Source organism: Macaca nemestrina, chromosome 7 (genome assembly GCF_043159975.1).
Source record: "Macaca nemestrina isolate mMacNem1 chromosome 7, mMacNem.hap1, whole genome shotgun sequence".
NCBI lineage: Eukaryota > Metazoa > Chordata > Mammalia > Primates > Cercopithecidae > Macaca > Macaca nemestrina.
Genome location: NC_092131.1, coordinates 74,012,395 through 74,038,915, shown reverse-complemented (window position 1 = coordinate 74,038,915; position 26,521 = coordinate 74,012,395). Strand labels below are relative to the sequence as shown.

The following is a 26,521-nucleotide window of genomic DNA, read 5'->3' as shown; positions in this document are numbered from 1 at the left end:
AATATTGTACAGGTACAATAATATTAATAGCTGTATTGCTTGTAATAGCAAAAACTGGAAACAACTCCAAACATCTATCAATAGAATGGATAAATAAATTGTGGTATTTTCAAATATTGGAATACTGTAGAACAGAGAAAATGAATAAAATTTAGTTATATGCACCAATATTTTAAAATCTCAACATATTAAGAATAAGAAGTGAATCACAGAAATCTTTAAAAAGGCAAAAATAAAAGTATTATTTTGAGCTATATTTATAAGTGGTGAGATTATAAAGAAAAGCAATGAAATTATCACAAGGTGGTCACTTTAATATTATTGCATAAGAGATCTTGCAGGAGGGTAGTGGTGAGATGTGATTGCAGAATGGTCCAAAGAGCACTTCTAAAATATTATCAGTGTTCTTTATCTTAACCCGAGTGCTGGATACACAAGTGTTTGCTTCATTACTTGTCTAACAGTACATATACTTTTTTTACACTCTTCTGTTAATTATTTTATAATTTTATAAAAAGCAGAGAAAAGACATTATGAGAATACGGACAACAAAGATAAATCTTTGAACAGACTTCAATTCTTATCCTTGGGATAAATTTCTAGGAATATCATTGTTAAGTCAAAAGGCATGAATACTTTTAAAGAATCAGCACTGATACACACCTGAGCAGTCCCCCTTATTCTTAGTTTTATTTGCATACATTGCCTTCACTCTTTTCTGAAACATGGTGAAGGCTAAATAAACCAATAATAAGGTAAGGAGGTGGTATGAGATGTGGGTTGCAGAGCTCTGTTGCATGTGTGGTGTTTCTCCCCAACAAGAACTTCAGTTACATTCCCTTGTAAGGGTGCAAATGTGATGGGGCTGTTATCCCAGGATCACAGAGCCTTCTCCATAAACCAAAGAAAGGGACCAGGAAGTCTTCTCACTTTCAGCCTGTAAATACCCTTCCAGGTTCTCCTGCCTTGTCTATAGACAAAGGCCTTCTCAGACCATCTAATATCAGCGTTCCTATCTACCTGGGACTCACTGCAGCCTTTTCCTCTGTGTGCGTGAGATTTATCATCAATTCATTTTGATGGAAATGCAGTGACTTCAAAACCGCTGATAGCTATCAGCAAAGAACCGACAGCTCCTAACATAAACATCCTAAGAGATACTTCCTTTTTTTCTGATGCTTTGCAGGGTATGGAAATAAATATTGTTGACTGGGCACGGAGAGAAAAAGAAAAAAAAACTGTACTTGCTGCAAAGACCTCAGGAAAAGCAGAAGCCTGTGCAGTGCCTGTGTCCTCAGCCTAGTGTTGTCCCAGAGACAGCCCTGCCCTACGGCCCAGTTCAGTCACAGCTCTGCAGACGCCTACCATTGCACTCTCCTCCCATCTCTAGCAGAGCCCTTCCCAGTGCAAGGCAAATACTTGTCTCTATGCCTGTCTCCCTCTTTCCCCATTTGGCTGTGTCTTGAACATCTTTTATGCTCAGCACCCAGCATGATAACTGATACTTAGAATCTACTGTTCAAAAAACTTCCCTCAAAGATTAGTAGCACCCTACTCTTCCTACCCAAAGGAAAACACGGGTCCAGACTGGCAAACACACACTTCCAAAGCCACAGAGAGTGTAGTAGAGGCAGAACCGTTAGTCTTCTGAATCCCATTCCTATTTACTGTGAGGAATAAAAGTTTCAGTAACAGCTATATTGTATACCAGTTCCTGGCCTCCTCGAGTCTGCATCTCTGCCCTGGCAGAAACAAAATGAGCTAATTAAATGCTTGCCACTGGCTTATTTTGGAAACTTCATGGACTGTGTGAAAGCCCGAATAAATTTCAGGCCACTATTGATTACTTCAAATGTGGAGGAAATCATCCAAGCATGGGAAGAAGGTGAGGATGCTAAACCCGTGGCTGTGAGTTATTAATATTGTAATGCTTTTGCTTATTGGTGCAGAAAAGCAACTCTTGGCTATATAAGGGACTAAAGCTTTAAGGCTATAATGGAGGAGAGTAAATAGAATCCTTCAAGGTTGAAGAAGAGTCCAACCAAATACTCTACCTGATTGCTTTGGAATAACCAAGATCATCCTGCTTACTGTGGGAGAAAGAAAATCAATAGATTGTATTAGAGGGAACTAAAAGCACAATTGGGTCATCCTCTGTGTGGCTAGTAGAGAATGGTACCTTGGCACTGATCCGCAGAGGGCGGCAATTAAGTGAAAAACAATCCATGCTGCCTAATGTAACCCAGCAGCTTTTAAATATAAAACAGTTCATTGCAAAATGTAAAGGTTTCCAGAGAATCTGCAGAACCACCCATCGTTGAGAGGCTTTCAAAAGGCAAGCAAGGCCTTGCTCATCCTTCTCTCCAGCATATATGCTAGTAAGATGGGATTTCATCCATTGGAAAAACTGATCAGGTTCTGGGTAACAGCATTAGTCTCAATCACAGAGATCCGGGGGATCCAAATTAAATCTCTCCTATTTCTCATGAAGACCTTTTAGACTTTAAGTCCAGAGTTTTGCATGCCCAACTTTTGAACTTTCCTATCCCAAATTAACCAACATCATCCATCATATAGTAAAATTTCTTCAGAGAAATAGGATGCTTTGAAGAAATAGGTGCTATTGTTCAATAGTTGGCACAGGACTGGCCCTAACAAACAAGACTTAGACATACCTAGCCTCAAGCCGTGACCATTCCAACCCATCACCTCTTTGTATTCACCTTTTGGTGGTAAATTTTAGGTAAAAAGTAACTGACATTTGTGAGTTCAAGCAAGGATTCAAACGGACATGTAAACAAGGCGTATTATTTGTTTCAAAGTAAGTTATGTATCAAACTATTTCTAATACCATGTCCAACTACATAATTCTAAAAACACCTTAAAATTAAGTAAACCTTTTTTGCAATATAGATTTGGGGGCCAGGAATAATTCATTCTCTGTAAGCAAAACAGGTTTTGTCCCTTTTACACAATTGTCATTTTCTGGGGAGAGAGCACAGTTGGATTCATGGGTTATTCTAAAGTCAGCCACAGCATGGCCCATCCTTTCCTGTGACCCTTCCACCCAGGCTGTTGCTTGTCAGACCCAAACACCCTGCCCTGCAAACTGTTGGATCCTCCCACTCCTTGTCCTCCTCTGGCTGTGGCTGCAACCTCCTCTGGGCTCTGTCTCTGGTGCACTTGCTCCACCTGAAGCCTCGTACTGTGCTACCACTATCCCGTGTTTCACGTCCTTTGTAGCTCCTCACTGCCTAGAGAAAAAGCCCAAGCTCTTCAGCAGCATCATCACGACCCCTCTCAAAAGTCCCAGGCTGCCTTCCAGCCTCACCTCTCTACTCTGCAGCATCCTGTGCTCTGGTCTAGCCAGAGTCCCCCTTTCTCAAATAGGCCTCGTATTCATGCCTCTACCTTCTCTGTACAATACTCTGCCTAAAATAATTTTTCTTGCTCCCTGACCATGAAAAATTCTACTTATTCATCTGCACCTAGCTCCCCATTACTTCTTGAAGCTTCCCCCTCTCCCCTCAGGCAGAATTGTCTACCCTTTTCTACACTTCCATTGCTTTCTGAAACAGTATTGGTTACATATTTATCACCCTGTGAACACTACCAGCTCCTCATGGGCAGGGCCCTTGCTGAGCTTAATCTGTGTGTCCTCTCTGTTCCCCTCCATGCCCAGCACATAGAAGCTACAAAACATCTTTGCTGAAAGAATTGATTCTATTGGATTGATTTCCAGAGAAATGGTATTGTTCCCAAGAGTAGAGGTTGGGACTCTCACCTCTATCCAATACTTTACCAACGGCGACAGCTCAGTGAGGTTCGAGGCAACACCCACACCCACTTATTTTACAAGGCCATTTATTTGATCACCAGGTTTCATGTGTAATGCTGATACTGCTGTGTTGACAACATGACATCTTCTTGTTGTCACGCATGTTTTACCAGGGATGCTTCTTTGCATCTCTATCAGAGAAAGGCACTCTTGAAAATGCCTTCTCTAAATTTGAAGACTGAAGTTACTCCCATCTCAGGAACTATATTGCTATCTGTACATCTTTGGTTTTAACTTTTGTCATAAATAGTAGTCCCACTCACCGTTCAGGTGTCTCCATTTAATAGAGGTCATGAGATGAGGACTGCGTGGGCATGCTGGCTTGCCTGCTGACGGGCACAAACTAAGCACCTAGGAAGGGATTGCTGAATTATAACTGTTTGTCCAATTTTTAAAAGAGTATATGGGGATATTTCTCCTCTCATAACTCCCTTCTTTGGTCTTGGGTCTAGTTAAACACTTAGTTCTATACTTCACTTTCAACTCCAAGACATGACGTATTCACCCTCATGAGGCCATGCCTTTTGTTATGATCTTGACTCATTTACTCACTTCAAATACTGCTGAATTTTTAAACATTATTTTATATCCATTCACATGGCACAAAACTTGAAAGGAATTAAACATATATTAAACGTAATACATCACATGGTAAAAAAATTCTGAAGAACGAAGATTATAAAGGAAAATTCTTCCTCCTCTCCTTATCGCTCACCCCTCTCTTTCCTTCCTTGAAGGCAATCAACATTGCCTGCTTCTTCTGTGATCTTCCAGGGAGAATCCATGCATAACAAGCATATACACTTCTTTCCATTTTACACAATTGCTAACATATTATACACACTATTCTGTGATTTATCTTTTCACTTAATTTCTCCTGGGGCTTGTTTTGTATCTGTCCATTAAGAGTGTCCTCATTCATTTTTTATAGAGGCTCAGTCTTCCACTATGGCTTCAAATCACTCCAAGTATGGCAAGTGTCGTGCCCAGGCCCTGACACATTCAGGTTGCCTCCTGGTAGCTGCTGTAAGACAAATGTCATGGGTCAAACAGGAAGCCTAGTTCCCTTGAAAAGGAGCACGGCCCCGTGTGCATGTGGCACGTATGTGACTGAAGCCATACTTCGGCCTATGCTGTACCACATCTAGCTGCATTATTTGGCCCACAAGACTTTCTGAAAGTAGAAAAGTATACTTGTAACCTCCAGTGCATCAATAGGGCACTTTATTTTGAGTAGAGCCTTTGGTTAATGCCTCAAGATAAACATACAATTTGCTAAGGATATGCTCAGCAAGTCTCTTAACTTAGTTACAGCAGATCGAAGGAATTTATTATTGGTGAGATATAATTGTTCAACTTATAGTATTTGTACCAATTAGGCATTACTTATACTATAAAATAAATATTATGACTAGAGTTTCAAATTCATCTCCATCATGACCCTTATACGTTTTTTATTGGAATAAGAACCAACTGAACCCTGACAGATATATTTTTGGATCTCTCTTTCCCTTTTGCTCTTTCTCTTTTGCTCTCTCTCTCCCTCTCTCTCTCTGCGTTGTATAAATAGCAGCCATCAGCTACCAGCAACATGTAATCTGGGTTTTTGAAATGTGACTAGTGCCATTTGTGATGTGCTGTAACTCTAAAATATATACCAGATTTTGAAGACAACATAAAATACACATTATTTCATTAATAATTTTATTCTGATTATGTATTAAAATATTTTGGATATATTGAGTTACACATTTTAAAAATTCATTTTACTTGTGTCTTTTTCTTTTTCAATGTGGCTATTAGAAACTTTAAAATTACATTTGTACCTCCATTGGAGAGTCTTAGTCTATACCATGCATTTATTTCCTGCTTAATAAGAAGGCAGACTAGAATGATAAAAGTACTTTCTGCAGGGCTGGGGGAGGTGGCTCACGCCTGTAATCCCAGCATTTTGGGAGGCCGAGGTGGGCAGATCACCTGAGATCAGGAGTTCGAGACCAGCCTGACCAACATGGAGAAACCCTGTCTCTACTAAATATACAAAATTAGCCGGGTGTGGTGGTGCATGCCTATAATCCCAGCTACTCGGGAGGCTGAGGCAGGAGAATTGCTTGAACCTGGGAGGCAGAGGTTGCAGTAAGCCAACATTGTACCATTGCACTCCAGCCTGGGCAACAAGAAACTCCGTCTCAAAAAAAAAAAAAAAAAAAAAAGGACTTTCTGTTTTAGCTTCTAGAATCCACTTCTTACTTTCCTTTTGTTAACAGATTTTAAGAAATTTAAAATGTAGAATTCCAATATGATTATCAAAAGGTAACAAAGAGAAGAAACCAAAACATGTGTTTTGAAAGAACAGTTGATATTGTAGATTAGGAATTTCAGAATCATCAAGGAAGACATCACATTCACCAGCAAGTGACATTTGGAAATGCTTGGAGGGGCTCCTAACTCACTGGGAACAGATTAACGGAGCGTGGCTGGAAGGAGCAGTAACTGAAAAGCCAGTTCCTGACTTCCCCAGATCTAAAGCCTTAGAATGATGATACTCCTCTCCAGACATCCTTTGATGCCCTCTTCATCCAGTTTTCTTTTTTCTCTTGCTGATTTCAACTTGAAAACTCAAAAGCAGAGTGTTAACCATACTCAGGTAAAAATCTCTAGGATCTCATCCTTCCAATTTAAAATAAAGTCATCTTTGCAGGCTTCCTTTTTATAAAAAACATGAATTACCAGATCTCTATTTTCATTATCAAAAACAAATATTTTTCAAGTTTCTGTCATACGAAGAACATTGTGCTAGGTACCAAGAATACAAATGTATAAGACACAAATATATGTAGAGGTATACAGTCTAATGGGAACATACAAAGTAACCCTTGTCTCCCTCTCTCCTTTTTCTCAATCTCTCTTACTTCCCTTTGCTCATGTAATCATTTCTTCTCCATCTGAAAAGGAATACTTTTGTTGTTGTGAACTGTCTGGCCTCCTAGAGTAGCTTGTGAGACTCACTAACCACCATTATATACATAAATGACTCTCTACCAGTGCCCATCCCAGAGCCTACTTGCACGAGTTGCCCATGTGAGAGGCAGCTCAGTCCCAAGTTGCCTGGTGTCTGAAGCATCAGCCATTGTGCGTTGGTTTGGGGTTCACTTGTGATCACCATTGGTATTCTCCGTCCGCAGCATCCGATTACATATAGCAGGCTTCTCCTGATCAGAAGTGACACAGGACTCTCTCTGAACAGTTCAGCTGCTCTTGCTAGGGAAACTTCTTTCTCCCGAAGTGCATTTTATTTACATAATGTGACCTATATTTTGAGTCAGATCATTTCACCCATACCCTGCAAATTTTAGCAAAACCCAGATAGCCAGTTTTGAATGGTGTAAAAACAGAGAAAAATTTAAACTGCATTTGCATAGATTGTTGAGGGATTTTTTTTCTCCACCCAGGGCTGGACAATCAAGGGAATATGGAAGGAAGATTGTTGTTTGATAATATATTTTCTCTTTTCAAAGCCACATTCCAAGATTTGGCATATTTTTCTATTTCTTCTCCTTGACTAGATATAGTTTGTTAGTTTCTTGGCTCATATCCCTCCTTGACTTTCATTTACTCCACGTTCTTTTCTCTGTGTTAATGGTTAACAGAGCATGCACTGTAAATTAGCATTTATAAAAATCAATTACACTGCTTCATAAGACAGAGCAGAAACTTAGATTGTCTTCACCAGATCATTTGTATTTATCTGTTAATTATAAACCTTAATTGTCTCTTTTTATCATATTAATTTGCACAAATTGTACAACTTCAGAGTTTAGCAGTTTTTAAGCCCTTGAAATACAATTATTCTCTTAACATTCTTTTCAGAAACATAGTATTCATTAATGATTAGGTTGGTAAAAATTAGCAGTTCTGATAATTGGCCTTGGCTTCTCCTTGGATTTTTTTTTTTTCTTTCCCCGCTAAAGTCCTGGTTCTCACAATTATACATGTCTGTTGGCCTCTTCCTGTGCCTGAGCTCTGTTTTAATTGGACTTCAACGCCCCTGAGACTTCACAGGATTTTGGCTCACAGTAAAATGCAGATCTATGCCAGTGAACTGATTCCAAGCAGGTTTGACTCTTTTCCCCTTTCCCCAGCAGAACTTGGACTTTTGTTCCATGGGGTTAGTCTACTTGCCCTGAACCTTGGTATAGAAAGAGTTCTAGGTGAAGTGAGGAAAAAGGCTTTCCAATTTCCAGTCCCATTTGTGAGACAGTTTTAGCTCTTACACTCTGCAGGTTGGTGCAAGCATGAGGAAGGGGGCTCTCTAGGCACTCCCCAACCCACTCTCAGCTGTGGCTTTGTTTCCACTCAGTGTGCCAGCCACTTAGAAGGACTCATATGTCACATAGCATGTTTGCAAAGACCAAAACAAGCTTTCTCCTTTCAAGAGGATGTACCAATCTGGGGTGTTAAGTAAGTAATCCAGACTGAAGGACACTGCATCCTGACCACCCTGGAACCAAGTGGCTTCCTGCCTGGGGCTCTGTGGGAACCTTCCAGAGGACTAGTATCCACCTCTGATGACACTGACAGACAATCTGCATGCTCTGTCGCCAGAGGCTGAAAAGCTCAGAAGCAAGGAGGTTGAAGACACCCCTTGAAGCCCGGTGCTCCACATAAGAGAGCAAACTACCAAGAGGGGAATTTCTAAGGTCAATGTCAACCGTCTTCACACCACCTTTCCAGCCCCAATTTCCACACCATCCCTATCCTGCAATCCCCATTTGGGAGCAAATGTCTGATACGACTAGCATTCTTTGAATTCTCTGACTGGGTGTCTGGAAATGCTTAGCTTTCTGTGGTTCTATCCCTTCCAGAAGCAACAGTTCAGCAGTTAGGCCAAATTTTCTCATATATTACCTCAGATGGGACCCTAGTCAGGTACAAGTCGAGTCCCGAAGTCTGTGAGCTGGAGTGTTCCAGGGATTTTTTTCATTGTATTGGTGGGGCTGCTGTGGGAAGGCTGGCTGTCCAGAAGAGACACAAGAGAACAGGTCTCTCATATACCGGAATATGGAATCATTTGCTCTATCACTACAGCAACTCTATGATACTCTTCAAGATCAAGTTACTTCTATGAAAAGATGTATTTTTCCATATACAAAGTACTTGCCAGCCAGATCTGTGAATATTCTCCTGATAGCCTGGTTTCCCCCAGTGCTGGCTTGTACCAACTTATGCCACAGAAATACGGTCACATTACTGCCCAACAATCTCTCCCCATCCCATAATTTCCATCCAATGGGGCATTTCAGCCTCTTATGCCAGAGTCTGGCCACATGGATGGCATCTTGTGACAAAATAGGAAGCTATTCCTGGGGATTGACAAATGTTGACTGAACACGGCCATTTATTCAGCTCCATGGCTCTAAGCCATCACTTCTGTGAACTAGAAGACATGACTGCTACCATTTCCTGCACTGGGTTGACGAGTAATGGCCGAAGGGGTGAGAATGCACCTCCGTGGACAGCAGCTTGGGGTATGGATGTGAGATTGACATGGAGCTCCCCACAGCAAAGAGCCCTTTGTGTGGCAATCTCTCTGCAGGAAAAGCACTGGGTATTCTCGGCCATCTCAGGCTAACTGTGATAGTCTTTGCCTGCTATTTTTTCTTCTCAAGGCCCAGTGTGAATCAACAAGTGTGCCAGCCATGCAGACCTACCCTTGCCAGCTGCCCTTAGATAGGGACCTTGAGGCAGTGTGCAACGTGTGCAACTACATGCACTAGCTCTATTAAAGAGATAACCAGAAATAATGATAATAGTGGCTAATGAGTTCTTTACTTGGTATGGGTACTGGGCCAAGAGCATCATGTGTATTATCTCACCTAATCCTCACATCAACCCAAAGTACTATTCTTACCCTCTTTAGATTTTCTGGGACTAAGCAATCTGCCCAGACTAGAAGCTCCTATGTGACAGGGCCAAGATTCCAGTGCAGGATGGTCTTATTCCAGAATCTGAGCTCTTGACCACTATGTTGTATAGAGGTAGAAACATAGAAACCTGTGTAAATTTGGATGTCTATTGAAATAAATGGTAGTCTCTTAGGGCAGGTTACCTTGATGTAGGGGCTTTGAAAAGGGGTTTGGTTGCCTATGACCTGTTGAGGGCAGGTTCTCTGGGAGAATCCTGTAGGCTAGCGGGAGAAGCAGGACAGTTTGGAAAGGGAAGATGCTGAGTAGGAATGTGGTCTCAGGTAACATCCAGCATCCACCACACTGGTTCAGTGTGGCTCTGGAGCATCAATCATCCAGCAGCCTTGCCCCACCTTGCAGCAAAAGGGCCAGACTCTTAGACCCCCTCATAAATCATTCAGTCATGGGCCACAGGGGTTGAGCAGTGGAAGTTCCTACATATCCCCCAGTGAAGCGACTCCTGAGAAGGTAACAGATATTAAGCCAAGCCATTGGCTATAGCACTTGCAGCAGCTGGAGACCAGGTGCAGCAGCAGGTAAAGGGGATCTAGGTGTGGTGTCAAAAGCATCGATTACAAGCACCCAGTACTTTTTGGCAAAGTGCCAGCAAATGAGACCTCTGTGATTATTTTAGGGCATAATTCCACTTGATTTAAAAGTTGAATTTCATCCATCACAGTCCAACTACCATCAAATTTAGGGCAGAGATAAGGTGCTTGTCACTCTCTAAGAAGACAGAACACCAACACACTGATCAGAAACCATCATTCTGCTATTCAAAAACCTGCCTGGCTCCCACTGCCTCCTCCAAACTACCAAGAGGGGAATTACCAACGTCAGTGTCAACATTCTTCAAACCACCTTTCCAGCCCCAATTTCCACACCATCCCTTCAGACACCCTATTCTGCAATCCCCATTTAGAGAATACTATCCGTTCAACCATGAACTTCCTCACTCCCATGCTTATATTCATGCTATTACCTGAACTTGGAATGCCCTTTCATCTCTTCTCTGACTACCGAAATCTTAGTGAAGGCTCTTTTGTTGCAAGAAATAGAAATGCACTCTAGCCTAAGTAAAGTGGGATTTATATAAGGAATCAGGATCTCTTAGGAAGAATGGGAAGGCCTTCACAAAGGAAATACAAACAGGAACTGAGAGTCAGTGCTCCCGACCTGTGGCACTTTAGTTACAGCATATAACTTTGAATGTGGCTTCTCAGATAAGATTTACCTCTTTATTGCCCCCCTCACACAGCAAGGAGGCCCCAACAGCCATGTGCAGACTCTATAACCCTGTTTTTACTTCAAGGCCACAGTTACTAGATCAGGAAGAGATACCTGATATATCTGAGGCAATTAGAATTTAGAAGTAAGACTAAAAGTTAGATCCTTGTTCAGTCTGGCCTGCTGTATTAACAGAAATATAAACCTGGAAATTAATGCGGTGACCCATCTTGTACCTACAAGGTGAACCAACTAGTAGAGAAAATCAATCTGCAAGCAGGAACAAATAAAGCCAAAATGTGGTGAGAACTGGCCAAGTACTGGCAGCTTTTCAGTTTTTAGTTGCAATCTCTTCCTGATGCAGGCAGTTCCAGTCTCTGCCCTTAGGTTCTGTGATATTCTTATACCCTGGATCCTCATAATAAAGTCTTCTCTTCAGTTTAACAAGCTCAAAGTGAATTTGGGAACTTACAAGCAAAGATTTCTTAACAATACCTGCATCTCTCTGTGTCTGTTTCAGTCTTCTCTTCCCCTGTTTTCCCTTCCTATCTCTTCCTTCACTTCTATTCTCCTATCTCTCCCCATCTCTCTCACTGTCTTCCCCCACCCCACCCCCGCCTCTGACTCCCTCATCCCAGCTTTGCTTCACTTACCTGCTCCTAAAGCCCAAACATGGCTACAGCAGCTTCCTTAATATCTTACCACCAACAATGCCACCATTCAGCAGTCTAGCACCCTTAGTTCTCAATTCTAAATTCCTAGGAAAATTTAATGACCCAGCCATTGTGTCATTTCCCCTAAGACCTCTGGTTCTGACCAATTAGATCCAGAATCACATACAAACACAGGTGCAGAGTCCACAGCCACTATGGGGAGGCATGAACTAAACATCCTAAATACCAGTATGCCCCAGTAAGGACTTCTCTATCTCCCAATCAGATTTTATTACTACTCCCTGTATATTTCCATCATATCTTGCTTGTATTTCTAATGACCTTGTCATTTGCCATTGTATTAAAGCTTATATATTTATTTGACTTTCCTACATCAAAACCTTCTTGGGGTATAATGGGCATGCTGTAAGCACTAAAACATTAACTTGAATCTAATTTGTGTACATGAATGGGGATGTGTCATGTCTGCAGTCTGATTTTTGATGAGTGGTTCAAGAGACGATATATACTTTGGGATGGGGAGCCTTTCCAAAATACTTTTTCTTCCATATTTCCAGTTATTCTGTCCTATCTGATCCATGGAACTTTACATATATTTATTAAATACTCATCATGCTGAGTAATTACCTAATGCCTCAACTGAACTATAAGGTCTCTGAGGTCATTGGGGCCATATTTTGTTTGTTTGTTTATTAATCTTTCAATCCTTAACCTAGTACAAGCCTGACACACAGAAAATATGTACTGAATATTGTTTGTTGAATTGGGTTGAATCCCAACCCATGTGACATTTGGGCTGAGGACATCTCACCTTCTGGCCATCATTTACCTGCCTTCTGAGTCCTTTTTGAGGGTGAGTACAGTAAAGATTTTCTAAGAAGCCAGTTTTGGCAAGACTACAACCCTCCTTCTCTGGAAGGACTCTCTTTGTTTTATTACAATAGAAAAGCATGATAAATAATTTTTCCCATAAGAAACATGCTTCCTCTTTTTGACAATTTTGACAGCCTATTGTTTAAGCCTGAAAAAGTAGTCCAGAAATAATTTACAGAGGAAACCTGGCTCAGGTGTCTTCCCCAGATGCTATTGGTATCTTGAGACCATCCAGAGAGGTAATTTACACACACATATGCATATACAACAGAATTTAAGTGGGCTTTGTGTTTCCGAGGGTGTCCAAACACTAACATTTGCCATCTGGTCTGCTCAGATGGCTGCTTCTGGTATCTGCCCCAATGTCTGGGTTTGCTTGCTTTATTCTTCAAACATTTACAAAACTTGAGCACTGCGCTAGGCACAAAGGATGCAAAGATGGAATGTGGCACTCTCCACTTTCAAAAAGTAAGTCACAGACCATGAAAAAATAATTGTACGAGGATGCAATAAAGTAAAACTACCACACGCTAAAGTGAATCTTACAACACAATTCATTCAATGGGAGTGTAGGAGAAGGATCCATTAAGTTGGCCTGGACAAGGCAAGGAAGAGTTCAAATTGGAGACAACTCAAGATGACCCACAGAGTAAAATGATCAGAAGACAAAGGAAAGAATCCAAGGAAACACTAATATTAAAGGATAAATAAAGAGGAGTCTATGGGGGAGACTAGGGAGAAACAATCAGAAAGGTAGGAGGAGAATTGAGAGAGAGTAAAGCCAGGCAATGTAAAGGAAAGAGAATAAACACATGAAGTTCAACAGGATTGAAAAGCCACCTAAAACAAGCACACACAGGGACCATGTGATTCAGCATTCTAGAAGTCATGCTGATCTCTAAATACCTGGTTTCTTAAGTATCTGCAGAGAAACTTGCTAAATCTAAAATCTTGCTTCAAAGCATAGTCCAGCAGCATCTGCATCATTTGGGCACTTGTTAGAAATTCAGAATCCCAGACCCATCCAGGAGATTCATGTGCAGGTTAAAATGTGTGAAGCAACCACATCCTTCCTTAGAAAAGTGGCAGTTTGGGATGAATGATCAGATTGATGACCTGCAAAGAACTGGTTTCATAAGGACCCAAATTAAAAAATCAATGCGACAGTTTAACATCACAAAAAGTAATATGTACAGAGCATTCTTATCCCTAACCTTGATTTAAACACTGTGAATCATGTGTAAGATATTATTACTACCATTTTACTAACCATGTAAAAGGAGCTTGAAGAGGTTAAGTGCCTTGTCAATGACTACAGGGATAATAAATGGCAGAGCCTGGCCTTGAACCTAGATCTTCAGATTTACTTGTAGGGAGGAGGGTTCTGTTCACTGGAAGGAGTGAGAATGTTTCTTTCAGGGTCTGAATGAAATATCAGTTAAGACAATTCAATTTTCTTTGCTCTCATTCTGGGCTTGTCAAGTAGCCTGCTGATGACTGATCTACCTGACTACCTTTGAGTTTTAATTCTGAGATGGAATGCCCTGAAACAAGGAGAAATGGTAATGAAAAAGACAAAATTTTACAAATTAATAAACTGACATTGTTGTTCACAGTTTTTTTCTTTTTTCATAGGTTTTTTTTTTCCTGAGTTGGCAGATGGACAGATTTTTCTAAGCTGAGTTTCTGAATTATCAAAGCTCAGAGTCTGCCATAACTCATGTGGGCTTCACAGTGAGACATGATACTGTGAAGGGTTGGGAATCACAATGTCTAAAGAAGTTGGGTCTGATTTGGGACAACAATATTACCCAAGAGACTTAATCTGGCAGGTAAGGTGTGACAGCAGATGCTTCTAGGCTGACACAATCATTTCTTCTGATCAGTCATGTGGACAAATCATGGTTTAATGGAGGCCTGTTTAGTTTGAAAGAGTACTTGGCCAATGAGAGCATCCTCTTCTTCTTGGGAAAGGAATTGACAAGAGTTAGGTAGGGCTCTAATGAAGTGCTCCTGGGTTTAGGGGACGGGAAAGCCCTTAATGAGAAGTGCAATAAAATTTTAAAAATCAAGAAAAACGCCCAGCAATATATCATGAAATTTAAGGGCATGGACTTCGGGAATAGGTAGACGTGGTTTCAGGTCCCAGCACTTCTGCTCACTGTGTGGCCTTGGGCAAATCACTTCGCTTCTCCAAGCTTCATCTGTAAGACGGGATTAATAGTAAAAACTACTTCACAAAGTTGTTGCAAAGATTAAGTGACAAAAAATTATATAAAACAGTTAACATAATGGTTTAACTCAGAGGAAACACTCTAAATTAGAAGGCATTATTATTATCATCATTATCTAGTCTGGGGATTCCCAATGGAGTTAAGGTAAAGGCTTTGGTGGGTGGACCACTGGGTGCCAGGGATAGGCCCAGGCAGACCAGAAATGAGCAGACAAGCAGAAGACTTCACCTGCTACTGAAAATGAGGCTTTGGAAATATTACTAGGCCTGGTCTGGGCTGAACCAGCTCAGAAGGCTTTAAGTACTGCACCTGCTAGAGTCCCAAAGGCTGGACACAAACAGGCTTCTAGACAGGAAATTTATTCCTGAGGCCCAGCTTTGGCTGCTAGCCAGTCAGCTCTTTTCTCTTTGTAACAATGATAAAAGCCTTGATAAAGAAATGCCTTAAAACTGTTGACTACAATTATTTATGTCATTCCAGTCAGCCTTGTCTTTCTCAATCTTCGTCCCACCTCACCTCTCCCCCAATCTGAAAAAATACTGGAGCGTTTATTGGAAATGTCTTGTAATTTATGCTGCGATTGGATGATTTCCCTAGAACATAAACAAAGGGAAAGGCCTTTAGGTGACTTAAATCAAGCTGGTAGGGGAGAGGATATAAATATTCCCTTTAGCCATTGGGCAAATTAGAGAAGTGGATGATCTCCCAGGATTTCCTCTGATTAGATTAATACTTAAGATTTCCTGATGGGCTTTGTTATACTTTTAGAGGTAAAAAATAAATAAATAAACTATTTTCAGGGCTCCCAAGAGAGGCCCATTGCAACCCAAGACTGCTAGTTAACTACCTGCTGGGGCCAGGCAAATAAAACCTCCGTATTCCATCACTTCTTCTAGCTGGCCAGAGCTGAATTCTGCAGACCTGTCGCCTGTCCTCCAGACCCCAGGTCTGCACTCTCATTCTGCCCACCACAGACGTGCAAATAGTTCTTAGTCAACAGGAAAATGATGAACTCTTCTTGTTTTTATCTTCACTCTGTAGTATCCAGACTATCCTGTCTTGGCAGAATTATTCAGCCCTTCCTCTTTTTCTAGGGTCAAAGTTTAGCCTTAGGCGCCAGCTTTTCAGTCCCTTCCTTTCTACTTTAGGGACTTTTTTGGTGAAATGCAAGAACTCAGAGGTCAAAACTATTAACATTGTCAAGGATGCCTTTTCCAGCCTGAGAGCTGGGGCCATAGCTGTTTAACAGGGTTCAGCAAAGGCTGGCAAGAGAGTCTGCTGCTACCTGACCTCCGTTCCTCCAGCTCAGAATGTAAATAGGTTTTATTTAATTAAGCATAAATGATACAAAAATGTTGCTAACGTTGGAAACAAAAAAGATTAAATGTGACTGGCAGAGTGGTGGGTGGAGGTGGCAACCAGGAAGATCATAGTCTTCTTCAAGTTACAACCCTCAGGCCGGGGACAGACCATAATCCACCCTCCCACCTACCCCCAAAACCCACTTTTCCTTTTTCTAAAAAGAACTGCTGGAAATGTGAGCCTTATTCTAATCATGCCAACTGAGAATGCTTCCTTCTTCACCTTTCATGTGTTTGTCATTAAAACACACACACACACACACAGGCACAGGCACAAATACAAACACACTTCAATTTAGACCACTTCATACTGCTTTCTTATATAGGTGTCAAGTCTCCTTTGGCCTTGAGCTATGTTTTCCCTTTGGGAAGATATCTTCTTTCCTCTCAGACCATCAGGAAATTCTGGGGGCCTGGGTAGTCAGTCTCTTTGAAGCTTGATTCGTCTAACATAAAAAGAAGGCAAAGTACTTCTCTGAATCCCAGCTTTCCAGGGCTGGTGATTTGTCGCCATTAACAGGGTTAAGCCTCTTCCTGATGGAGCCTTTTGTTTGTCCTCTCAAATGTCACATGGGTCTTGAGGAGAGGAAACCCAACGTCAGCTTCCACTTAGAGCAAGCCTAAGAACTGATGCACCCAGCTGGGAGGCCAGGGCATAGATTTCATTTACACTTGACCTGGTTTTCCTGCATTCCCACTAGTTTTCCTTATTTTCTTTCCCCTCTATGATTCCAGAGGGAGATAACTCAAGGTTCCAATAGACTAGTACCTTAAAGAAAAAAAAGAAAGAGCAAACTCAGACGGCCACAGACCCTTGGCATCCCTCCAGTTGCTGCAGCTTGAGGTAATCACAGTCAGTACCAGCACATGAGGGTTATTTGCAAAGTATCAATCTGTCAACAGGCACAAAGAACTGCCTGTTAAATGGCAAAGGGATGCATGCAGAGACCATGTTAAGTTTCAAGTTCTAAAAGCAAATCCTTACATATGCAAGGAAATAATCTTTCAAATTAAAACAATAAAAACAAATAATCTGGCAATATCTATCACCAAGATCTTGAAAACAATATCATCAAGGTTTCTAGCTTGAAACTGCGTCCAAAAATTTTTTTATTGAGTGCCTACTATGTGCAGACTGTGATGGGCAGTGACAGTTCTTCTATTAGTTCCAAAACCTGAGCTTGATCAGTTCAGGGGCTTGAAATAGAGCATTTGACCCAATAGAAATACATGTTCAAGACGGCTATGTAGAATTTTACAGAACTTCAGAGCTTATAGGGGTCTTCAGAAAAGTTCAAAGTCCAGGGAGATGAAGTGACTTATTCAAGGTCAGTTACATCACTCCAAAGCCAAGACTAGAACACAGGTCTCCCCTAAGTTCCAATCTAGGGCTCTATTTCTCTTGTACTTCATGTCTTTAGCTTGCCAACCTCAGAGCCACAAGGAGGGAGATAGACACTCCAGCAGCAGGGATGGGAGGTACAGACAGCATTAGAAATATCATAACTGAGGCTTGCTAGTAGGGAAAACAGCCTGTAGCTGCTACTGCTCAAGTCACCAGAAATGGTTGGAGAAAAACAAATATCAAAAGAGCCTGTTTGACACTGAAATAAGGAACAATGTGAAGAACAGAATAACTGTAGCTACTCTCCCCCAGTGAAATACACTGCTCAGTTAGCTACTTCTTTGTGTAGCCCCCTCACACTAGTCAAGTGCAATGGAAATAACCACATGACTTCCACAGTGTAGGAAGCCTTGTATCTTTTACCTTCAAACGCTCACTGCTGGATACATCTTTGCCGGACCAGGCCATTATGCTTTGAGAAGACCATGTTGTCATATGGAGAAGCCCTGTGTTGGCACTTCAGTAGGACAACCCCAGATAAGCCCTCATCCAACAACCAGCACCAACTGCCAGCCCTGTGAGTGAGCCTGTTGGATGACCAGCCCCTTCCAGCCTTCAGAGGACTGCAGCAGCCCCAACATCTGACTGCCACTGGAGGAGAAACTCTGAGGAGAAACCCCAGCTACACCCGACTAACCCAAAGGACCATGAAAGATAATAACTGTGTTTTTATTTTTATGTTTATTTTTATTTTGAGACAGTCTCATTCTGTCGCCCAGGCTCGAGTACAGTGGCGCAATCTCAGCTCACTACAAACTCCACCTCCTGGGCTCAAGTGATTCTTCTGTCTCAGCCTCCCAAGTAGTTGGGACTACAGGCATGTGCCACCATCCCTGGATAACTTTTTTATTTTTAGTAGAGACGGGGTTTCACCATGTTAGCCAGGCTGGTCTTGAACTCCTGACCTTGAGTGTTCCACCCACCTTAACTTCCCAAAGTGCTAGGATTTCAGGCATGAGCCACCACACCCAGCCCAATAATTGTGTTTTAAACCACTAAACTTTAGTGATTTGTTACACAGCAATAGATAACTGAAGTAGTTCCTTCACACAAAATGGGACAGACAGGACAATCTCAAAGGTCACCAGTAAGACACCATTTTTAACTACGAACTTCCATGAAATTTTTTTAAAAAATAGCACAACGTGAAAAAGAGAGGCATACATTTTTGTGGAACAAATGCCAGCAAACATATGAGCACATGACCAGACACATCAGACATCAAGGACACCAAGGGGAAATAGAAACTGTTCAAAGCTAAACTTAATGAATGCCCAAGGGTATTCATTATGCACGTCACCCCAGCAATAAATACTCCAGAAGTAAATCAAATGGAGGACGAAGCAGAAGAGCAAAGAAATGCAAAGAGTAATCAAGGGTAAGAAAGAGGCATATGCTCTGCTTGGTACAAAACCATCTGGAACACACCAGAGGAGGGTGAAGCAGTGCGGGATGAACCGAGTATCAGGCTTTGGAGACTGAAGAGATTGCCCCGTTGTTCAAAGGAATAACAAGCAAAGTGAAGAGGGATAATGAGAAATACATCAAGAGAGATGTCAGGGCAGGAGACCAGAACTCTGGGAGAGACAAGGAAGGGCTTTTATGAACAACGGTAGCAACACAAGCTAATGGAGCAATTATCACATGATAATCAGGCTTTGGTGCTAAATGTTAATAGTCACTGCCTAGGTTGGACCTTAGAGTAATTCAGCTAGTCAGGAGATCTTAGAATTCATCAAGATCTCTCACTGGGTCCCAAAGTTCACAAAGGGCACAGCTGGAGATCTGGTTTAAAAGAAGCTTTGAATTGTATTCTTTTCTTCAATGATCACAAAGATTAGGGAGCAAGTGCCTGAGTCAGACTCACTTGTTCCAGGAGGAGATATCTGACGGAAATCGAACGTGGCTGAGAACAGGGGTTCTAATGACCTCGGGGAGCGAGGGCCTCACTGTAGAGCAGCAACACTGCTCTGGAGATGACTTCAGTTCTGTGTGTCCCAGCACTACGATAATGGCACCAGGCCCACTGCATTCTGATACTAACACTTCATTTAAGTCTCTGGCAAGGCCCCCTCACAGAGTGAGGTAAATCAGGTGGAGATTATTAGTCATATATTAAAATAAAATATCCTTAAGAGGGCTTCTACTACGTACCAGAAAATGGGCTAGAAGTCTTACATAAATTCCAAGAATCATATGACATTGTTATTACCACCTTGGTTTTATGTGTAAAGAAACTCAGGTTTAGAGAATTTAACTTACTGGTCGAGATGACAGAGCCAGTAATAATAATAATAATAACAGCAAATATTGCATTGAGTCAGGCCCCATTCCAAGTGCCTCCATTTCCACAATAACACTATGAAATGGCCTTATTACTGACCCATTTTAGATACCGAGCAAATGTTAGAACTCGGATTTGGTCCCCACCCTGAACTATACTGTCTGTCAAGCTAGAAGTCCTGGGGCATCCATGTCTTCCTAACTCTAAAAGCTCTTATTCTTTTCTTTGTACCCCACTTCCCCGCTGACCTCTTTGACAGGTTTCCAATATAAAAATATCTAAATTTAAATCTCCATAACATGAAGAATTCTTTAAAAAATCATCCTGAACACCATCCAGGGCCCTGCAATTAGCTGCATAGATTATGGTGCAGGGAAATGTAGCCTGCTGCCCATTTAAATCCTGAACTGCTACCCAATGTCGTTGTTACTGGCCCATGTTAAAAGGGGAAAGTGATGCTGACAAGGCCAATTGATAGACGTTGAAGTTGGCTCTTGGGAGTTTTACCCGTGAAAGTCAGAAGCAAGAACAGCTCATTGAATTATGGGCGACAGAAGCTGGGAACAGCTCACTGACAAAGTCCATATCTTGATACAAGATAAGCCTTCCAGATTGAAAAGGCAAGTAATATTTTTTTATTACAAAACAAAAAAGCACAGGTCTGTGGAGAGAGGACCAAGCTGAAAATATAGGTACAAATCATGAGCAGCTAAAGAGAACAAAGGGACTCAATTTCCAGACACAAATTCACCTGCTTGGTTCCCGCTCAGGAAAAAGCAGGAGGGACAAGGAGACAGGTGCAGTAGGAGACACACCTCTCCTGCCCACGGACGCTTGCTTCCCCTCTAGCTGTGCAGAAGCTAACAGCCTACACATTTTTATTAAAAGTTTCTTCTTTCTCAAGTTAATTTCCAGGCAACAAGGGTTACACAATTTAAGGTCGCTGGGTTTTTTATTTTTACAACAGAAATGATTTAGTTCCTGAGTTACTGGAAGCAAAATCCCTAATACCTGAGTAAATGTCAAGGCTTGTAAAGTCCAATGACCCTATGTTTTTGACATTCTTCACCATGCGGCCCCCATGCAAACAGCCAGATTCAGAAGAGGCAGGAGAGCTTCACAACTGAGAACCATAAACAAGTATCATTTAGTTCCTCTTTATGTGCATTTCTCCACAGACTTGGAACACATTTCTCCTGCAGTTCTCACTTGCTACCTGCCAAGGAATGTGTTTTCAATACACAAAACCCAGAAGGCTCAGCATGAAAATAAACACAATGTTAGAGTTCTCCAAACACTATTTAAGAGTCAGAACAAGTCTTTGTAGAATCCGTCAAGGGAGGAGCATCCCTGAGAATCAAGTAGAAGAGATTAAAAACAGAAAAGGTTTCACAACTCAAATAGAGTTCATAGTCCCCCTGGGGGTAGCAGGCACAGCAAAGAGGCCCTTTTGTTCCTTATGGAGGGCGCAGTGAACAACACTGACTCACAAACCCACATGCACACACTACACACATGTGCAAACACACACATCAGTCTCAAACCTCCTCATCCCTTCCCAGCTGTCTGATTAGAAGACTTTAGGCTGAAGGCTGACCGTCCCCTAGGTTGACCCCAAATGAGCCAAATGAGCCAAATCTGGAAGGCTTATCTTGTATCAAGATATGGACTTTGTCAGTGAGCTGTTCCCAGCTTCTATCACCCATAATTCAAAGAGCTGTTCTTGCTTCTGATTTCCACAGGTAAAACTCCCAAGAGCCAAATGAGCACTTTAGCAGGAGTCTTATAGCCACATGCAAATGTTGCTGCAATAGTGGACTATCCAGCCTCACTGTGGTGCGTGGCATGAGGCCCAGGGTGCCCAGGTCTTTGTATTAGTTATCCATTGCAGCACAACAAATGACCCCAAAAGTTGTTCACCTGAAACAACAAGCATTTCTTATTTGAAAGAGTTTTTGATGGTCAGAAATCCAACTGGGTCTTTCACGAGGCTGCAGTTGCCTGAGCATCATTTCCACAGTATCTTGTTGGTTCACAGAGGTCAACCCTATTCAGTGAGGCAGGGAACTACCCAAGGCATGAGTCAGGAGGCCATATCATTTGCGGCCCTCTTGGACAGTGGTTCCCACAGCTTTACAACTGCACTTCCCCTGGTTCCTAAGGCCCCATAAGTCCTGGTGGGTTCCTTGGCCTGCATCCTAGTTCCTCTGCTTGGTAGGCCTCGAACGGCCAGCTGAACAGTGATCACTTGTGACTTTAGGTACTTCTACTGTGTTTGAAACTCAGATGATATTGAGAATGTATTTTAGAATTTAAAATATTTTCAAAATAAAACGCTGCCAACTTGTTACCCAAATTGTTTTGGTCTTGCCATCATTTGTTTATTGTTATTATGAAATTTAAGACTATAATTTTCTGGATTTTTTGCCAGCTGAAAGAAGATTTGTGGTTCACATGCTATTATCCAGTTGCTAGATTTCTCCATTTTAATTGAATAACTACTTGGTAACCACAATTGCAGTTATCTTTGCATGGATATATTTTAATGATATGGTTACTATTTCTGAGTCTCACCAACCTGTAATTATCAAGAGGTCATATTTCCTTAAATATTCAAGAATATTGGTTGGCTACAAATAATAGAAGACTCCATGAAAAGTGGCTTAAACAGTAAGATTTTACCTTCTCATTGCCCATGAAGTTCCACATCTGTGTATTCAGCAGCTCTATGATGCCATCAAGGGCTAAGGTCCTTTCCACATTCTGTTCTGTCACCCTCAGCACACTGGCAACTCCTTCTCATAGTTGCAAGATGTATTATATCAGCTTTTTGGCTTCATAGCCTCTCATAGGCACACCCAGAAACAGAAAGAGAACAACTTTCCCCTTTGCTTCTCATATTTAAGAACAAAGAAACCTTTCCCATAAATGATGGAGAAAATTTCCATTTGTTTTTCACTGACCAGAATTGTATTGCATGCCCATTTTTTCTTTTTATTAGCAAGGGGGATGGAATTGCCATGATGGGATTAGACAAACCAAAATGCACCTTTCATCCTGGGGCTGAGGAGGTGCCCAACCTCCCCTGAAGATGGTCACTCAATATCTGAACTAATTAGGGTGCCATTAATAAGGAAAAAGAGGGTCTTTGCTATTGAATAGGTCATCAATAATATTGAGTCAATAGTTTGATCCCTCATCAGTATACTGCCAGACATCAACCTCTTCTTCTTAACCCTCAATGTTACCCAGATATTTCTGAGAGGTCCCCCAGGAGACTGTCTCATGTATGCTCAAGAAGAAGTAATGACAAGATCACTTCTCTGCAAAAGAAGTACCATTGGGTCCTCCTGCTCTCCCCAGAACTCACAGCTAAGCTCCACATGAAATAGCAGAGGAAGTTTCACCTTAGTCTAAGGCATGCTTCTTAAGTCTTCTTTTTCTATCTCAGAGTTGCCCTCTTCCCAGGATGACTGACAGTGAGAATATCCACTCCCTTCCAGGGAAATCCTACTTGTATCCGCCCACTTGCCATGGAATGGAGTTTAGTCCTGTGGCTCTCATGAGACAATCACATCAGAAAATAAAAACTGAATATCAGTAAAGTCAGGTTTTTCAGCCTGGAATAGCATCATGTGCACACACATCAACAGTGCAGCCAGTACAACTTAAACCAAGCCAAGTCCAAGGCATTTTCAAACTTTCATCACAAGTGTGATGTGAAGTTCAGGCCTGCATATCTTTCCTGGCATTTTGTGATCTCCGGTTCTGATGTCTGTGAACAACTGTTTAAGTAAGACACACACATAAGGGTAAGCAGTAGTACAAGGTAAGAGTAGCAAACTTTTCTCTGTAAAGGGCCACATAGTAAGTATTCTAGGTTTTGAGGGCCTTAGAGTCTCTCTCTAACAACTACTTGCTGTTGCAGTAGAAAGGTAGCCATGGACAATATGCAAATAAATGAACGTAGCTGTGTTCCAAAAAAACTGTGTTTACAAAACAAGCAGTGGGCCAGATTTGTACCACATGACATAGTTTGCCAAATGCTAATATAAAGACCAGGGCAGCCCAAATCTAATGAAAGAAAAGCTTTCTCATGAAGATACAAAGATATTTGGAAATCTTTACTTTGCTAAAATATACACATATTTTACATTAGTAATATTTAAACATCTACTTTCAGGAACACCTTGAGTTCATGGTTTTTTGCCCCAACAATGGCTAGGTACTCAAAATTTTGTTTCCAGAATAAGAGTCCTAAAGCTAAGTTCAAGTTTTCACCTCTTAGGAGGCAGATACTGTTTTAAATTGTAAGTAATAATTTTTCCAGCTTCTGGGAAAACAATCTATAAAATTTAGGAAAAAGAATAAATTTCAAGTTTCATCCAAAACATTATATTACATCTTCAGCTCACTCTTAGAAAGAATGAAGTGTCCTCTAGAGTAACTAGCAGACTCAAAATCCCAATGCCGACTTCTACCAAACATCTGATTCCATTACACACGTTGTAAAATGAAGCCATGACAATCCCCAACTGTCCAATTTGTCAAGAGACAAAACTGTGTCACCTCCAACCTCCAGACATCCAGAACCACCTTCTACCACCCCACATACTACAAACACATATTTTACCAGCGAATTGATTCCCAAACTGAACGGATTTCTAAATGGCTTGTTTTACTACACGATTTTACTTGAAAGGCACAGATGCTCTTCTCACCACCTCCCTGGAGAAAACAGTAACTCATCCTCTGCCACCATCACCACTCTAGGAGGAGGATTAAGTCCAGGAAATTTTAATCTCCTTTAAAATAATGCCCATTGATTGTACATAGTAAACACTTACTGTCCTGATCCACTCTCATGTGTACTTATGAAATTTATTTACTCTCTCCCATCATCAATCATGGACGTCCTGCTCAGAAAGGCACGCATACAGTCTCAGCGAGCTTGCAGTTCAAAAGCTCGGAGGAGCCCTGACTTTACCCTCAGGTCCAGGACATCTTCAGATACATTCTCCCAAGTGGGCAGCAGGTATCAAACATACCAAAACATGGAGACAAGATGCAAACAAGCAAAGAGGAAGAACTGGCTATGGTTAAAACCCAAGACAACGGGTGAGTGAGAAGTTGTTATTTTTTTACATGTAGGTCACTGAACTATGTAAAATTAAAAGCTTATTGAATTTACTAAATGCCCTATATTGTTATAAGAACAAGGCAAATCACGGTTTTCAGTCTTGACCAATTTCCTGAAGTATACCCAACCCTCTAAAAAGCAGTGTGATCACTACTGTCTTAGTCTGTTTTCTGCTGCTGTAACAGAATACCACACACTGGGTAAGTTATAAGAGATGTTTACTCAGCTCACAGTTCTGAAGGCTCAGAAGTCTAAGATCAAGGGCCAGTCGGGTGAGGGCCTTCTTGTGCATCATAACATGGCAGAAGAGCAAGCACATACAAGACAGAGAGGAAAAGGGGGCCAAACTCCCTCACTCACCAACCCACTCTCAGATCCAGGGCTTGGAACTGGGGATAAGTTGAGTCAGAGAAGTCTGGGTCTGGGAAAGCAAGTGGATGATGAGGTTTGAACAAAGACTGTGGGAGGTAATGAACCTTGTAATCACAGTCAGGGGCTGGAACTAGATGACCTGTGTTTCAATTCCTGTCCTGTCCTTGAACTGTGACCACAGACAAGTTCTTTGATATCTTTAAACTACATTTCTTTATCTATAAAATGATATTGGTAATTGTAGCTACAACCTCAGGGAGTAGTTGTAAGACTTAAATGAGGTAATCCGTGTAAAACGTGTTTGAAGGTTTCCAAATAGGTTGATTGTAAATGTTCAATAAATTCCTAGCATGGGAATAAAATCGGAACTTGGGCCTTATTGAACTAAATAGGACTTAAAGGACTGACATGCAAAGACCTAGATACAAAGCTTGGCCTAAGGCTGGATAATCACTCCCCATGGGGAAAATGAAGATGAGATACAAAAAACATTGGGCAGAGGTGAAAGAAAGATTTGTGTCACAGATTATCTGCCCACCCCAGAACAAGGCATCTCCAGGTGCTATGGACATTTACAGCACTGGGTGGTGGCATTTAGGAGATGAGGCATCAGAATAGTCAGGGTTCAGGGTAAGGCACCCAGCTACTGGAAAACTGAGGTACAAGACAAGGACTCAATTGTGCTGCCAACATCAGAGGGTGACCAGAAAGAGTGATGACACCAAGTTAGGGGGCTGCTGATGTACGATTGGGCCCAGATTCAGGTGCAGGCTAAGCATATAGACACTGGTGAAGGAATCCAGCTGTAACAGTCAGAGACAGAGCACAGAGAGTGAAGAAATCAGGGTACCTAGTGGGTGAAGGCATTGGGGTATCTAAAGGTCTCTGCCCACTTTTGGCCATAAACAACACCTCTACCTAGCAAGCAATATGAAAAAGGCCACAAAGCTCGAAGCTCCTTCCTCTAGGATCAGAGTTGAGGTCTGCCCTCTGATATCCCTCTTCCTGCCTCTCGTTACCCAGCATTTGGCCTCCACTGCCCAGATCTCTAGGCTTTGCCTCAGGTGATCACCCCGGAATTGACTCCTCATGAGTCTAGACCTGAAGACTTTTCTTCTTAGCTGCAATGATAGTCCCTTGCCTCTCG

At 41.7% G+C, this 26,521-nt stretch overlaps 1 long non-coding RNA gene across 3 annotated transcripts in view; it reads right to left on the bottom strand.

The window, feature by feature from the left end:
• LOC105477957 (uncharacterized) overlaps positions 1-26,521 on the bottom strand; it is a 372,390-nt gene that overhangs the window by 71,964 nt on the left and 273,905 nt on the right. The window contains exon 1 of one of the 3 annotated variants that reach the window (XR_011625964.1): positions 11,685-11,721. The exons of the other annotated variants lie outside the window; for them this stretch is intronic. This is a non-coding gene — a long non-coding RNA (uncharacterized lncRNA). Of the gene's footprint in view, positions 1-11,684; positions 11,722-26,521 lie in introns of those variants that run through there. 3 annotated transcript variants of the gene reach the window in all.